Here is a 14,860-nt window from a genome sequence, read left to right on the forward strand (position 1 = left end):
AAAAAAAACCTTTTCATGTGAAAACTCGTGTGAAGAGATTACTGTAGTCCAACTAGACAATTATAAAAAAAACATTATGTATTAAATCACCATGTTTCAAACAATATTGTGAACCCTGGATATCCCAATAGATATCCTTACTTCAAACTGTGATATAGTGACACTAGCCACAATGTTGCAAAAAAACGTGATCGGCAACAAATGTAGCATCCACTCAACACCTCAAATTAGTGCTAAAAGAACAGTCTATCAGTGAGAATTTCTCCTCCCTGAATATCCTGTATAAAAATAAAATATAAATTTAGTCCTCATAGAAATATATTATGCTGATGATGACATAAATCTTCTACTGGAATAAAAGCGATGATCTTCCCACTCGGAGATATAGTAGAAAAAGCCGCTTACCGGATCAGATGGATCTCAGGTCACAGAGATCAAATGCGCTATTTGCATTAGCCTGCTGGCTTCTATGATTGCCACCTGGATGTCGATCGTGGGAGGTCTCCTCATCCACTTCACCCAATCAGCAAACAGGCACCCTCTGTTTAGTATGACTGATTTTCACAGTTCTGGATGGATTTAAATCTTTGGATCATCCATACGACAAACGAACCCCTCAGTGGGAACAAAGCGGGAAAAACTCCATAGTGCAGATGTGTAGTAAAAATTTTATTAAAACATCTTTTCACAGTCACTTCAAAAATCCCACTGCAAATAGTCACAGCAATGACACCCAGCACACTAGGAACCGCAAATCAACAACTTCAAAGTGCACAGCAAATGGGAACCAGATAAAATTCAGCTAAAAAAAATAGCAGACATGCAGCGAGGGAGCAAACCAACTGACTGCATGGGGAAAAAAGAAAAAAACGTGATGGCGTCACAGCCTCTAGCTCCACCCGACGTGTTTCCCCTAAACAGGCTTCCACTGGGAACGGAGACATCAGTCATCAGTGAAAATCAGTCATACTAAACAGAGGGTGCCTGTTTGCTGATTGGGTGAAGTGGATGAGGAGACCTCCCACGATCGACATCCAGGTGGAAATCATAGAAGTCGGCAGGCTAATGCAAAAAGCGCATTTGATCTCTGTGACCTGAGATCCATCTGATCCGGTAAGTGGCTTTTTCTACTATATCTCCGAGTGGGAAGATCATCACTTTTATTCCAGTAGAAGATTTATGTCATCATCAGCATAATATATTTCTATGAGGACTAAATTTATATTTTATTTTCCAAACAGGGTATTCAGGGAGGAGAAATTCTCACTGATAGACTGTTCTTTTAGCACTAATTTGAGGTGTTGAGTGGATGCTACATTTGTTGCCGATCACGTTTTTTTTGCAACATTGTGGCTAGTGTCACTATATCACAGTTTGAAGTAAGGATATCTATTGGGATATCCAGGGTTCACAATATTGTTTGAAACATGGTGATTTAATACATAATGGTTTTTTATAATTGTCTAGTTGGACTACAGTAATCTCTTCACACGAGTTTTCACATGAAAAGGTTTTTTTTTGTGTTTATGATTTAATGTCATACTAATAGTATTTAGAACTATTAGGGATCACATACACTGTATAAATATACATTAAATTAGGATGCGCGCTTGTCACTTTTTATGAATTGTTTTTGGGTCTTTTGTATTTTTGACTAACACGAGCAGCTGCACCGATTGTTAAATTTTGTAAGGTTAGCGCAAAAATTTTTCCCTTTATATTTGAGTGGAGAACCTGTCCTAATGAAGGGTGTATAAAAAATTTTAATTTGTAGGTATCGAAAAATTTCAGTTCTGGGAAGTCCAAAGGTTTCACATAATTCGGAAAATGTGTATAGTGAGTTGTTGGAAACTAAATTATGCAATCTGATTAAGTTAGTAGAGGACCAAGCTGTGAATGACATTGGGAATTTCCAAGCTGGGTAGAAAGCTGGGTTTTTAATGAAGGAAAGGAGGGGGTTATGTGAGGACTGAAGATTGTGCGAACTTTTAAATTTGTCCCAGATAGCCAAACAATGCTTGGTAATAGGATTAGATATATGTACTCTATCCTTAGGCTGGAGCCATAACGTGTTAGCCACAGAGATGGGGTCAATATCAACAGATTCGACAACAACCCATAGAGGAGTTTCCATATTGGAATGGTATTTAGGCAATTAGGATAGTTGTGCTGCGTAATAGCAGAAAGAAAAATTTGGTAACCCTAATCCGCCCTTTAATTTAGTAAGCAACAATGTAGATTTAGGGATACAGGGTTTATTGGTGCCCCAAATAAATGACATAATTCTGTGCTGTGTAAGACGTAAGAAGTATGAAGGTACTGGAATGGGGAGTACCCTAAATAGGTAAAGGAATTTCGGTAGAATTGACATCTTAATGGCATTAATCTGCCCAAACCAAGACAAGGAAAGAGAAGACCATTGCTTCAATAAACCGGTAATCGATTTTAGAAGTGGTAAGTAGTTGGTTGAAAAAAGATCTGTTAATGAGTTTGTGATCTGTATTCCCAATTATGGAAGATGATGCGATACCCAATTGAATGGTAATGAGGACTTAGCTTGGAGAAATTCCGCTTGTATTTAAAGAAGTGTTTAGCGCATTAGATTTATTATGATTAACAAAAAGTCCAGAGACTACTGCAAATTTATCTAATAGGTCTATTAAGTTAGAGGCCAACACATGTGGATGAGTTAAGAAAATAAGGATGTCATCGGCGAAGAGACATAATTTGTCGAAATCAAATGAAGTGGGCATTAGAATTTCGTCCTCTTCTGGGGAGTCCTCTTGTAGAATATGAGAGACTGACGGGGAGAGATCTTGGGGAATATAAGAAGTTGAGGCCACTGAAGGCTGTCTGATGGGTTCGTGGGCTGCCACTTGCATGATAGATTCTTTTACTGACTCTCTTATTATGTTGGATGCTTCCCTTGCATCCAATTCTTTATCACAAGTTGCTTCGTCCAGATTTGGCAGACTAATTTACTAGGCAGTGCTACTGCCCCACAGACCCAGCAGGCATTGGCCGCAGGATGGGTATGTCGGTCATCGTGAGGTTGACGGGATGAAGCCGCATCTCTGTGGTGATGGGAGGAGGTTCTTGACCGACTTCTTCAGGACTGGGAGTGTCTTGAAGGTGAGCGGTCCTTGCATTTGGAGTGCGCTGACCTTGATGATCTGCCAGAGCTACCAGAATGAGATAGCATTAGTGGCAAGGCTCTCTTTTTCTCCTCTTCACTACTTACCCAATGTATGTCCCCTTACCTTGCATCTCGTGGATGGTCTGCTGGAGCAGCGACCCCCATGGAAGGAGATAGAGTGTACCTGAAAGGAAGAGGTCTTTAAGTAAGAGGTGTCAAAGTTAGTCATACAGTGCTGGAAAGAGGAAGGGTGATACAAACTCACCAGTGTCAGAGATAAAGCTATGGTCACAAGGCAGCAATGTGGGGGGCAGAACTGGTGAGGTATGATGCTCTTGCCTTCATAGGGGCTGAAAAGACAGAATTTTCCGTTTTTAAATAGACCGCCGTCGTGGTGGCTCTGACGTCACGTTCAAGCATGCGCAGTAGCCATTTGCGGAGTCCGGCGCCATCTTGGAACCTGGCGAGATAGAATGCCGCCTGTGTCAGATCCTGTGCGCCATTGAGCTGGCGCCATGATGGGAATGGAGACGCCGAGGGACTACAGCGCCCAGCGTGCCCGGTACCATAAACAAAGACACAGGCTAAAATATACATACAGGAGAGCCCAAGCAAGGGAAGTGCTAGATGACAGAGAAGAGAGAGAGAAAAGACCTGGAGGCCGCTGCAAATGTCACCAAAACCTCTTTAAGGTTTGTAAGGTATAGATAATTTTTTACATAACCCTGAGACCACCAGAGTGGGGTTCCCTGCATCAAGCTCATTTAGAGACTGTACAGTCAGTGCTTCCAACTAGGAGAGGCTGAACCTAGCTGGGGCGAAGTGGTAAGGGATTTCCAAGCTTTTACTGGTCCAACCATCTAGGTGAGGAAATAAAGGAGAATACAGTGGTGGACTCCTCTTCAAAACGTATAGATAACCAGTCCTATCAGGTTGTGGAGGTGGAGTCACAACCCAATGTGTGTGCTGCCATGATGTGTGTGCTGCCATGATGCGTCAGGAAATAAGGATGTCATCGTCGAAGAGACATAATTTGTGTTTGTATCCACCCAACTCTATGCCTTTGACATTCGGATTAGAACGGATTAATTGTGCCAAGGGCTCTATAAGTAAGGCAAAGATCAACGGGGATAAAGGACAACCTTGCCTAGTTCCTCTAATAATGTCGAATCTTGCTGACTTATAACCAGCGTATTTAACGTAGGCCTGTGGATTAGCATAAAGAGAGGAAACCCATGTTAGAAAGTGATTTTTAAACCCCCATTTTTGCAGAATATATTGCATGTATGGACAGGAAACTGAATCGAAAGCTTTTCTAATATCTAAAGATGTTAGGCATGTCGGAATTTTTCTTTTTTTAGCAGTATGGATAAGCAAGACAGCTCGTCTTATATTATCGCCCGCCTGTCACATGGGCATGAAACCCGTTTGATCACAATGTATTACTTGACCTATAATCGCATTCAATCGTGTCGCTATGATCTTGGCTAATAATTTGATATCTAAATTTAGGAGGGAAATGGGGCGATAATTAGTACAGGAGGTGAGATCAGAACGAGGTTTGGGAAGCATGGTTATTATAGAGGTCAGAGTTTCTGTTCTAAACGAATTTCCGGATAACAAAGAGTTGAAAGCTCTAGTTAAGATGGGAGATAGAATAGACGAAAATTGTTTAAAATAAGTTGCTGAAAATCTGTCTGGACCTGGTCTCTTATGGAGTTTCAAGGATTTGATGGCGTTTTGAACTTCTAAAGTTGTAATAGGTTTTTCAAGAAGATCGTATTGCATTCATTCTAAAGTAGGGAGATTAATACCAGAGAACAGGTCGTCTGCCTTAGTTTTGTCAAAGTCAGTGTTAGAGGAATACAGTTTAGCCAGGTTAGAATGGAAAATCTCCAATATTTTAACTGGATTACTCGTGTAAGCATCACAAGAAGTTTTCAGTCTTATAGATGTCTGTGTATGTTGTATTTTTCAAAGAATACGTGCCATTAAGGTGTCAGGTTTTTTAGCCTTAAGATATTGAATATGATATTTTTTGTGTAAGACTTTATCTGCTGAGTCAGCTAAAAATAGGTCTAAATCAAGACGTGCTTTATCTAAATTTGCATTTGTAGTAGCATTAGGATTAGACTGAAAAGCCATATGACTAGCATTAAAATTAGCTTCCAACTTTGCAAATAAAATCTTATGTTCTCTTTTAAGAGATGTGGCCTGTTGTATAAGTTTGCCATGAATGACAGTTTTATGGGCTTCCCATAGAGTAAGGACTGATATATCTTCATTATCATTAAATGAAAGGTAATCTGTGAGTGCTGCCTCTATCGCTAAGCGATGGGATGTGTGAGTTAGTGTCAAATCATTGACACACCAAGTTGTATCTTGTGACCTGGGTATCGGAGAAGATATGGTGGTGACAATCGCACAATGATCAGTCCAAGAAAAGGGAATAATTTTAGAGGGAATAATATCTGGGAGCATACTAGCTAGGATCAAAATGTGGTCTATACGCAAAAAAGAATTGTGTGGATATGAGTAGTGAGTAAAGCGCCTACTAGTGGGGTTAAGTTCTCTCCAATAGTCTACCAAACCATGGATACTTAGCAAGCGTTGGAGGGATAATTTGTTAGACTTTGTAATAACTGATGGCGGAGATTTATCCAAATATGGAAAAACAGTAGTATTCGAGTCCCCACATAAAATGGTCGTCCCAAACGTGTGTGTATCAATAATTTGGAAAAGATGTGATAGAAAAGCCTCCGGGGCATTTATTGGGGGCATAGTATGATAAAATTGTTACTGGTGTATCTGAAATATATCCCGTAAGTGGAAGATATCTACCCTCGGGGTCGTTTAGTTGGGATACAAGAGTAAATGGCATAGTTCTATGAAACCCGATAAGTGTACCACGTTGCTTAACAGTAGCTGAGGCTGTATAGAATTGTGGGTATATGGCAGATAAAAATTTAGGAAAGGCCTTATTGATGAAATGAGTTTCCTGTAAACAAATAATATGTGCTTTTTTGGTGGCAAGGGAGCGCAGAGCCTTACTGCGCTTATGTGAAATATTGAATCCTTGTACATTCAAGGAAAATACAGTTATGGGGGGCCATAACACGTCAAAGACAATTGTTATGTCAGGGAATACACAACCCGAACCATGAGCCGCAACCACCACCCCGAGAGAAGGAAAAGAGAGGAAAGAGAGAGAGGGAGAAAAAACAAAATCCAAATGAACAACCCTATTAGATGCAAAAAATGTTAACATATAAAACGCTATCAATAGGGTACAGGAGCGTCTCTGAGGAAATTCAAAAAATCCCAGAGAGTCTCCAATGCCACCATCAGAGTCCCACATAATTTAAGTGGGGGTTTGGGGGTGACGTAAGGGGCTGTAAGATGTTCCAAAAGGAAGGACAGCACCACTATAGGAAGGAGAACCACTATATCTAATCAAAAAGTAATAGTGCATTGAGAACCAGAAAAAGAAAAAGCTTTAAAATAACAACAAAACTGCTATGAATTCATCAGGGCCACTTGTGGGCAAAAATAACATAATGAAATACATGCAGGGAAAAAAAAACAAGTTTACAAAAAAAACTATGTAAAAAAAGAGTAGTCTAGAATCGACTTCAGTTCATCAGGACCGCATAGACTATCCAATATCTAATATATGAACCATATTCATTTTGATGAGTCCCATTTCCTATTACTTTCCTGGGAGCTTCCATGAAAAGTCCCTTAAAACATAAAGAGAACACTGAACCAGGCTGAGACTCATAAAGTAAAAGAAGAAACAGGAACTTTTAAATGTAAGAGCAGATTTCTAGTGACTCTAAAGTCCTGTGCAAGTAATGATTATGGGAAAAAAAAAAACAAAAAGATAAAATATATGAGAAAAAATATATATATATTTTCCTGGAAGAAAGCAATGAAAGTGGAGTCATAACAATAAGCCAGAGTCCATGTTAGTAATTGTTAACTGATGTTACCTCTAGCCAAAATTTCAGAAGGCTATTGAGGAAAACGTCAAGAAAATGGAGTTTGCATGTTCTCCCTGTGCTTGCGTGGGTTTCCTCCGGGTACTCCGGTTTCCTCCCACACTCCAAAGACATGCTGGTAGGTTTATTGGATCCTGTCTAAATTGGCCCTAGTATGTATGAATGTGAGTTAGGGACCTTAGATTGTAAGCTCCTTGAGGGTGTAGGGACTGATGTGAATGTATAATATATATGTAAAGCGCTGCGTAAATTGACAGTGCTATATAAGTACCTGAAATAAATAAAAAAATAAATAAATAGGATGAAATGGTAAAATACACTTAGTCCATAGAATCAGTAGCAATCGATATTGGATTGTCATATCTACCACGTTTGTGAAGATTTTGATGTGATGAAGCAGGCATTTCAGATCCAGCTGATGACTGTTGTTGCTGTGGGGATCTAGAAGCAGAGCGTCTGCGAGGGAGGTCCCTAGATGAAATTTGATCCACAAAGCCCATTTTAAGCAATGCTGTTTGCAATTCCTCAGAAGAGCGACACACATATTTGTGTTCAAGATGGGTGAAGCGTAGCAAAAATGGGAATCCCCAACTGTATGTAATTTGATTGCTAATAAGTACTTGCAATTGGGGTTTTAGCACGCGCCTCTTGGCAACAGTGAGTGGAGAAAGGTCTGCGAAGAGCTGATACTGGTGTCCTTGAAAATTAAGATTGTTATTACCTCTGGCTGCTGAAAGTAATTGCTCTTTAGTGTAGAAGAAGTGAAATTTAGCAATTATGTCCATGGGAGGACTTGCGTGGGGCTAGAGCTCTATGTACTCTGTCCATCTCTAGCCTTTCAACAGGAATGCCAGGTTACAGTTCCTGGAAGAGAGCTATCATAGTAGCCTGTAAGTCCACAATAGACTCAGGAATCCCCCTGATTTTCAAATTAGAACGACGGTCTCTGTTTTCCTGGTCCTCTAAATGGGATTGTAATAACAAATTCTCATCTTTAAGGTTATCTAGTTCAGAAGTATATTGTATATTGTATAAGTATATTGTTGTTGTTGAGTATGATTTTCAATTTCATCTACCCGCACTTCTAATTCAGCTGTTCTCTGTCCCAGCTCTCTAATTTTCTTAGTCAGCTTGTCAGTTATGTGGTCAGATGTTTGTTTAAGAGCTTTTTGCAGCATATGTTCAAATTGTTTAAACATAGTCGATTGAACTGATTTTGAGCTCCCTGTGTCAGAGTCAGACTCACCAGCAGATTCCTGTGACTTTAAGCTGTGTGACAGAGGCTTGAGGCTGCGCTGTGTACTGTGCTGTGAGGGGTAGGGATGAGCCGAACACCCCCCTGTTCGGTTCGCACCAGAACATGCGAACAGGAAAAAAGTTCGTTCGAACATGCGAACACCGTTAAAGTCTATGGGACACGAACATGAATAATCAAAAGTGCTAATTTTCAAGGCTTATATGCAAGTTATTGTCATAAAAAGTGTTTGGGGACCTGGGTCCTGCCCCAGGGGACATGGATCAATGCAAAAAAAAGTTTTAAAAACGGCCGTTTTTTCAGGAGCAGTGATTTTAATAATGCTTAAAGTCAAACAATAAAAGTGTAATATCCCTTTAAATTTCGTACCTGGGGGGTGTCTATAGTGTGCCTGTAAAGGGGCGCATGTTTCCTGTGTTTAGAACAGTCTGACAGCAAAATGACATTTTGAAGGAAAAAACTCATTTAAAACTACCCGCGGCTATTGCATTGCCGACAATACACATAGAAGTTCATTGATAAAAACGGCATGGGAATTCCCCAAAGGGGAACCCCGAACCAAAATTAAAAAAAAAAAATGACGTGGGGGTCCCCCTAAATTCCATACCAGGCCCTTCAGGTCTGGTATGGATATTAAGGGGAACCCCGGCCAAAATTTTAAAAAAAAAAATGACGTGGGGTTCCCCCTAAATTCCATACCAGACCCTTCAGGTCTGGTATGGATTTTAAGGGGAACCCCGCGCCAAAAAAAAAAAAAAAAACGGCGTGGGGTCCCCCCAAAAATCCATACCAGACCCTTATCCGAGCACGCAACCTGGCAGGCCGCAGGAAAAGAGGGGGGGACGAGAGTGCGGCCCCCCCTCCCTCCTGAACCGTACCAGGCCACATGCCCTCAACATTGGGAGGGTGCTTTGGGGTAGCCCCCCAAAACACCTTGTCCCCATGTTGATGAGGACAAGGGCCTCATCCCCACAACCCTGGCCGGTGGTTGTGGGGGTCTGCGGGCGGGGGGCTTATCGGAATCTGGAAGCCCCCTTTAACAAGGTGACCCCCAGATCCCGGCCCCCCCCCTGTGTGAAATGGTAAGGGGGTACATAAGTACCCCTACCATTTCACGAAAAAAGTGTCAAAAATGTTAAAAATGACAAGAGACAGTTTTTGACAATTCCTTTATTTAAATGCTTCTTCTTTCTTCTATCTTGCTTCATCTTCTGGTTCTTCTGGCTCTTCTGGTTCTTCTGGTTCTTCTGGTTCTTCCTCCGGCGTTCTCATCCAGCATCTCCTCCGCGGCGTCTTCTGTCTTCTTCTCCTCGGGCCGCTCCGCACCCATGGCATGGGGGGAGGCTCCCGCTCTTCTCTTCTTCTTTTCTTCTTTTCTTCTTTTCTTCTCTTCTTCTCTTCTTCTTCATTTTCTTCTCCGGGCCGCTCCGCAATCCATGCTGGCATGGAGGGAGGCTCCCGCTGTGTGACGGCGCTCCTCGTCTGACAGTTCTTAAATAACGGTGACGCACGGTGACTTGACAGGACTTCCCTGTGACGTCACGGGGAATGCCACAGGGAAGTCCCGTCAAGTCACCGTGCGTCAGAGGGGGGCGGGGTCACCGGGTGGCCCCGCCCCCCCGTTATTTAAGAACTGTCAGACGAGGAGCGCCGTCACACAGCGGGAGCCTCCCTCCATGTCAGCATGGATTGCGGAGCGGCCCGGAGAAGAAAATGAAGAAGAAGAGAAGAAGAGAAGAAAAGAAGAAAAGAAGAAAAGAAGAAGAGAAGAAGAGAAGAGCGGGAGCCTCCCCCCCATGCCATGGGTGCGGAGCGGCCCGAGGAGAAGAAGACAGAAGACGCCGCGGAGGAGATGCTGGACGAGAACGCCGGAGGAAGAACCAGAAGAACCAGAAGAGCCAGAAGAACCAGAAGATGAAGCAAGATAGAAGAAAGAAGAAGCATTTAAATAAAGGAATTGTCAAAAACTGTCTCTTGTCATTTTTAACATTTTTGACACTTTTTTCGTGAAATGGTAGGGGTACTTATGTACCCCCTTACCATTTCACACAGGGGGGGGGCCGGGATCTGGGGGTCACCTTGTTAAAGGGGGCTTCCAGATTCCGATAAGCCCCCCGCCCGCAGACCCCCACAACCACCGGCCAGGGTTGTGGGGATGAGGCCCTTGTCCTCATCAACATGGGGACAAGGTGTTTTGGGGGGCTACCCCAAAGCACCCTCCCAATGTTGAGGGCATGTGGCCTGGTACGGTTCAGGAGGGAGGGGGGGGGCCGCACTCTTGTCCCCCCCTCTTTTCCTGCGGCCTGCCAGGTTGCGTGCTCGGATAAGGGTCTGGTATGGATTTTTGGGGGGACCCCACGCCGTTTTTTTTTTTTTTTTTTTGGCGCGGGGTTCCCCTTAAAATCCATACCAGACCTGAAGGGTCTGGTATGGAATTTAGGGGGAACCCCACGTCATTTTTTTTTTCTTTAAATTTTGGCCGGGGTTCCCCTTAATATCCATACCAGACCTGAAGGGCCTGGTATGGAATTTAGGGGGACCCCCACGTCATTTTTTTTTTTTAATTTTGGTTCGGGGTTCCCCTTTGGGGAATTCCCATGCCGTTTTTATCAATGAACTTCTATGTGTATTGTCGGCAATGCAATAGCCGCGGGTAGTTTTAAATGAGTTTTTTCCTTCAAAATGTCATTTTGCTGTCAGACTGTTCTAAACACAGGAAACATGCGCCCCTTTACAGGCACACTATAGACACCCCCCAGGTACGAAATTTAAAGGGATATTACACTTTTATTGATTGACTTTAAGTATTATTAAAATCACTGCTCCTGAAAAAACGGCCGTTTTTAAAACTTTTTTTTGCATTGATCCATGTCCCCTGGGGCAGGACCCAGGTCCCCAAACACTTTTTATGACAATAACTTGCATATTAGCCTTTAAAATTAGCACTTTTGATTTCTCCCATAGACTTTTAAAGGGTGTTCCGCGGCATTCGAATTTGCCGCGAACACCCCAAATTGTTCGCTGTTCGGTGAACTTGCGAACAGCCAATGTTCGAGTCGAACATGAGTTCGACTCGAACTCGAAGCTCATCCCTAGTGAGGGGGCAGCTGACGCCATCTTGGATAACGGCCTGGACAAGGTTTTCTATTTAGAAACGGCTTTAAAATTGATTTTCTGGCCTTTAAGGACCATGATATCGGTACCGAAGGGTCCTGTGATGTAAGGGACACAATCATGTGTCGTTCGTTTGATCGCTGAAGCCCGTGGCTCTCCGGTGTGTTGTCCCTGGAGCAGAGCTCTAAGGAGACATGTCTGCTCCCTCAGACTCCGCGCATGCGCCCCCCCCCACCCACCAGTGTTTTTAATCTTTTAAATCATTTGTTCCTCAATAATTTTTGTGTTTTCATGAATTTCCCCATTTTAAAGAAGTAATATGGAGACCTTTCTCCATGTCAAGTGACAGTATTTGTTTATTTGTTTTTTTATTTTTTTTGAACAATACATTTTTATTTGGTTTTAACAAGACATTGGTACAGGGTCAGCATTTACAGATCAACAAGAGTGAAGTGAATACAGGAAGTACAGTACTCAGATGTGTTTCAGGTGTAAAGTACATAATCAGTAAAACATTTTTAGTCGTTCGGCCAAATGCTCCATATTTCTTGAAGTTTTGTATCTAACAATGAGTTGAAAGCTAGAAGTCTCTCATACATTTTGTTCATGTGGACAATATCAATTACCTCTGATAGTTTGGGAACTAATGTAGACTTCCACCGCCTTAGTATTAGAGACCGAGCTGCTAGGAGTATATGTGTAACAACTTGTCTGTAGTCCTTAGGGTAGTTATCTATACCTATATTGAGAAGGGCTAGTTCAGGGCAGGGGGACATAAGCACACCTGTACATGAGGAAATGCATTTAAAAACTTGCTTTCAGAAGCTCGTTTTTGCTGGGGCACTCCCACTAGACATGCAGTAGATTCCCTACTTTTCCACAATTACGCCAGCATAAAGGAGTGGGTGAGAAGGAGAATTTTGGCAACTGAAAAGGTGTGTAATACCATCTGTTTGTGATTTTTAGGGTCATTTCCCAATAGGTGATGCAGTGGAAGGTCTTGAGGATAGATTGGAGGGCATTCCTCCATTGTTCTTGGGTAAATGTGCATTCTAACTCCTTTTCCCATTCCTGCATGGGTTTTGTCTTGCAAAACTTGTTTTTATCTTGTAGGAAACCATAGAAAAAATAAATTACCTTGTGTCCTGAGGATGTATAGAAGCTCCATGCTTTTGGAAGTGTGAGTAGTCTCTCTGGGGGGGGGGTATTTTGATAAGAAGTGTAGTGTACGGGTGAGTGTGAACATATATGTTTGGGGTAGGTAAAATTCTTCTATCAAAAACTCTCTGGTTTAAGTTTTCGGTATTGTCATAGAATTGAAGGACATCATATATTCCATGCTAAATAAGAGAGTCGGTATTTAACAAAGGGTTCATGGCTTCTAAAGTATTCAGAGGGAGAGGAGTGTTGGGTAGTAGATCATAAGAGTCATGGTGTTTGGAGATATTCCTCCACGCTTTGAGTGAAGTTTGTGTAGGAAGAGGGAGAAATGTAAGATCCCAGGGTTTCCACAGATCACTCAGTAGCAAACTGAAGATATCTCTGGTTGGAGTTAGAGTTGCTTATATTTCCACCCGTAAGGGAGTTTCTTCTTCAAGGAACCAATGTCTGATTTGATCCAGGTGCTCTGCCCAGTAATAATCTAGTATATCTGGCATACCTGCACCCCCCACGGATCTATGTTTGATGAGAATAGGACCTGCGCAGTGTGCCCTCTTCCCCCTTCAGATTAACTTATGGAGGAGACTTAACAGTGTTGTCATTTGTTTGACTGGGAGCAGTATCAGGAGAGTCCTAAAGAGATATAGAAAATGTGGTAGTATGTTCATATTAAAGGTTGCTAGCCTTCCACCCTATGAAAGCTTGTTGGAGATTTTCATAATTAGAGGTGTGATATTAAGGGATATTAATTGGGATGTGTTGGCTGTAAGGGTAATGCCCAGATATTGTACTCCTTACTTACTACATGGAAATGGGAGTTGGGACTTAAGGGTATTTAATGTGGAGGTTTTTAATCCAAAGTCTAAGGTTACTGATTTTGAATTGTTCATAATGTAGTATGAAATATCGCTAAATTGTTGCAGCCCTTGGTAGGCTATGGGGAGGGATTTTTCCGGGTCTGTCAACATTACGATAATGTCATCAGAAAATAGGCTTATTTTGTGTGAGAATCACTGGAATGAAAATCTTTTGATAGCTGGGTTGGAGTGGATAGCTTCTGCTATTGGTTCTATAACTAGGTTAAATTTTATGGGGATAATGGGCACCCCTGTCGAGTTTCATTAGAGACGCTAAATGGTTTAGACAGAATACCGGATGTGTATACGTGTGCCAAGGGACACGAGTAAAGTGCAAGTATACCTGAAAAAAACAAATTTTGACAATACCATGAACATATATTGCCAGTGTACCCTGTCGAGTGCCTTCCCTGCATCCAATGCTAGGAGCAGAAAAGGCGTTTGAGTTCTTTCAGCATAATGAATCATGTTAATAATCCTCCTATTTGCGTCTGATGTTTGGCGACCTGTAACAAAACCCATTTGATCTTTTTTATCAAATAAGGTAGTATAGCCATGAAACATTTTGCTAGGAGTTTAGGGAAAAATTTCACATCAGAATTTAGTAGGGAATTGGGGCGGAAGTCGGCCGGGGTTGTTGGGTCTCTCCCTGGTTTAGGATGACTGCATATGCTCTCAACATCTCCTGGGTGAGTGAAGATTTCAGTGTTGCTTTGGTAAAGACATCTATGAGATGAGGGCTCATTTCTTGTTGAAAAATCTTATAGAATTAGTTAGGGAATCCATCTGGACCTGGGGATTTTCTAATTTGGAAGAACATTATGATTTTGGACAATTCTCAGTTGATTCTCAGATAGGGCAGGTAACACTAATTTATCTAGGAAATGTTGAATTTCAGGTATTTGGTGAGTATTGGGGTTTTATTTTAAGTTGTACAGGGCTCTGTAATCATTTGCAAACTCATCTGTTATTTCTTGGGGATGTATAATTTTATGTTGGTAAGAAAAGTGGGCTAGGTTGGTTATTCTTGATTTAGCTTGTTTGATTTTAATTTTGTTTGCTAAATATTACCCTGCCTTTTGAGCCTGAGCATAGGAGGTGAGTTTTAGCTTTCTCAGGTGTCTATCATATTTTTCCGATAGCAAGGATCTTAGCTCTTGTCTCAGTCTGTATAGGGACTCTGCAATTGAGTGTGTAGGGAGTTGTTTATCCTGGGTTTCTAGAGTGTGAATTTCCAACATTATTTTCATTAATTTACTGTTGTATTGCTTTTTAACTCCAGAGCTTTATTGGATGCAAATGCCCCTCATAAAAGGTTTGTGTGCATTGGGTGCAT

This window comes from Aquarana catesbeiana, linkage group LG05, assembly GCF_042186555.1.
Source record: "Aquarana catesbeiana isolate 2022-GZ linkage group LG05, ASM4218655v1, whole genome shotgun sequence".
NCBI lineage: Eukaryota > Metazoa > Chordata > Amphibia > Anura > Ranidae > Aquarana > Aquarana catesbeiana.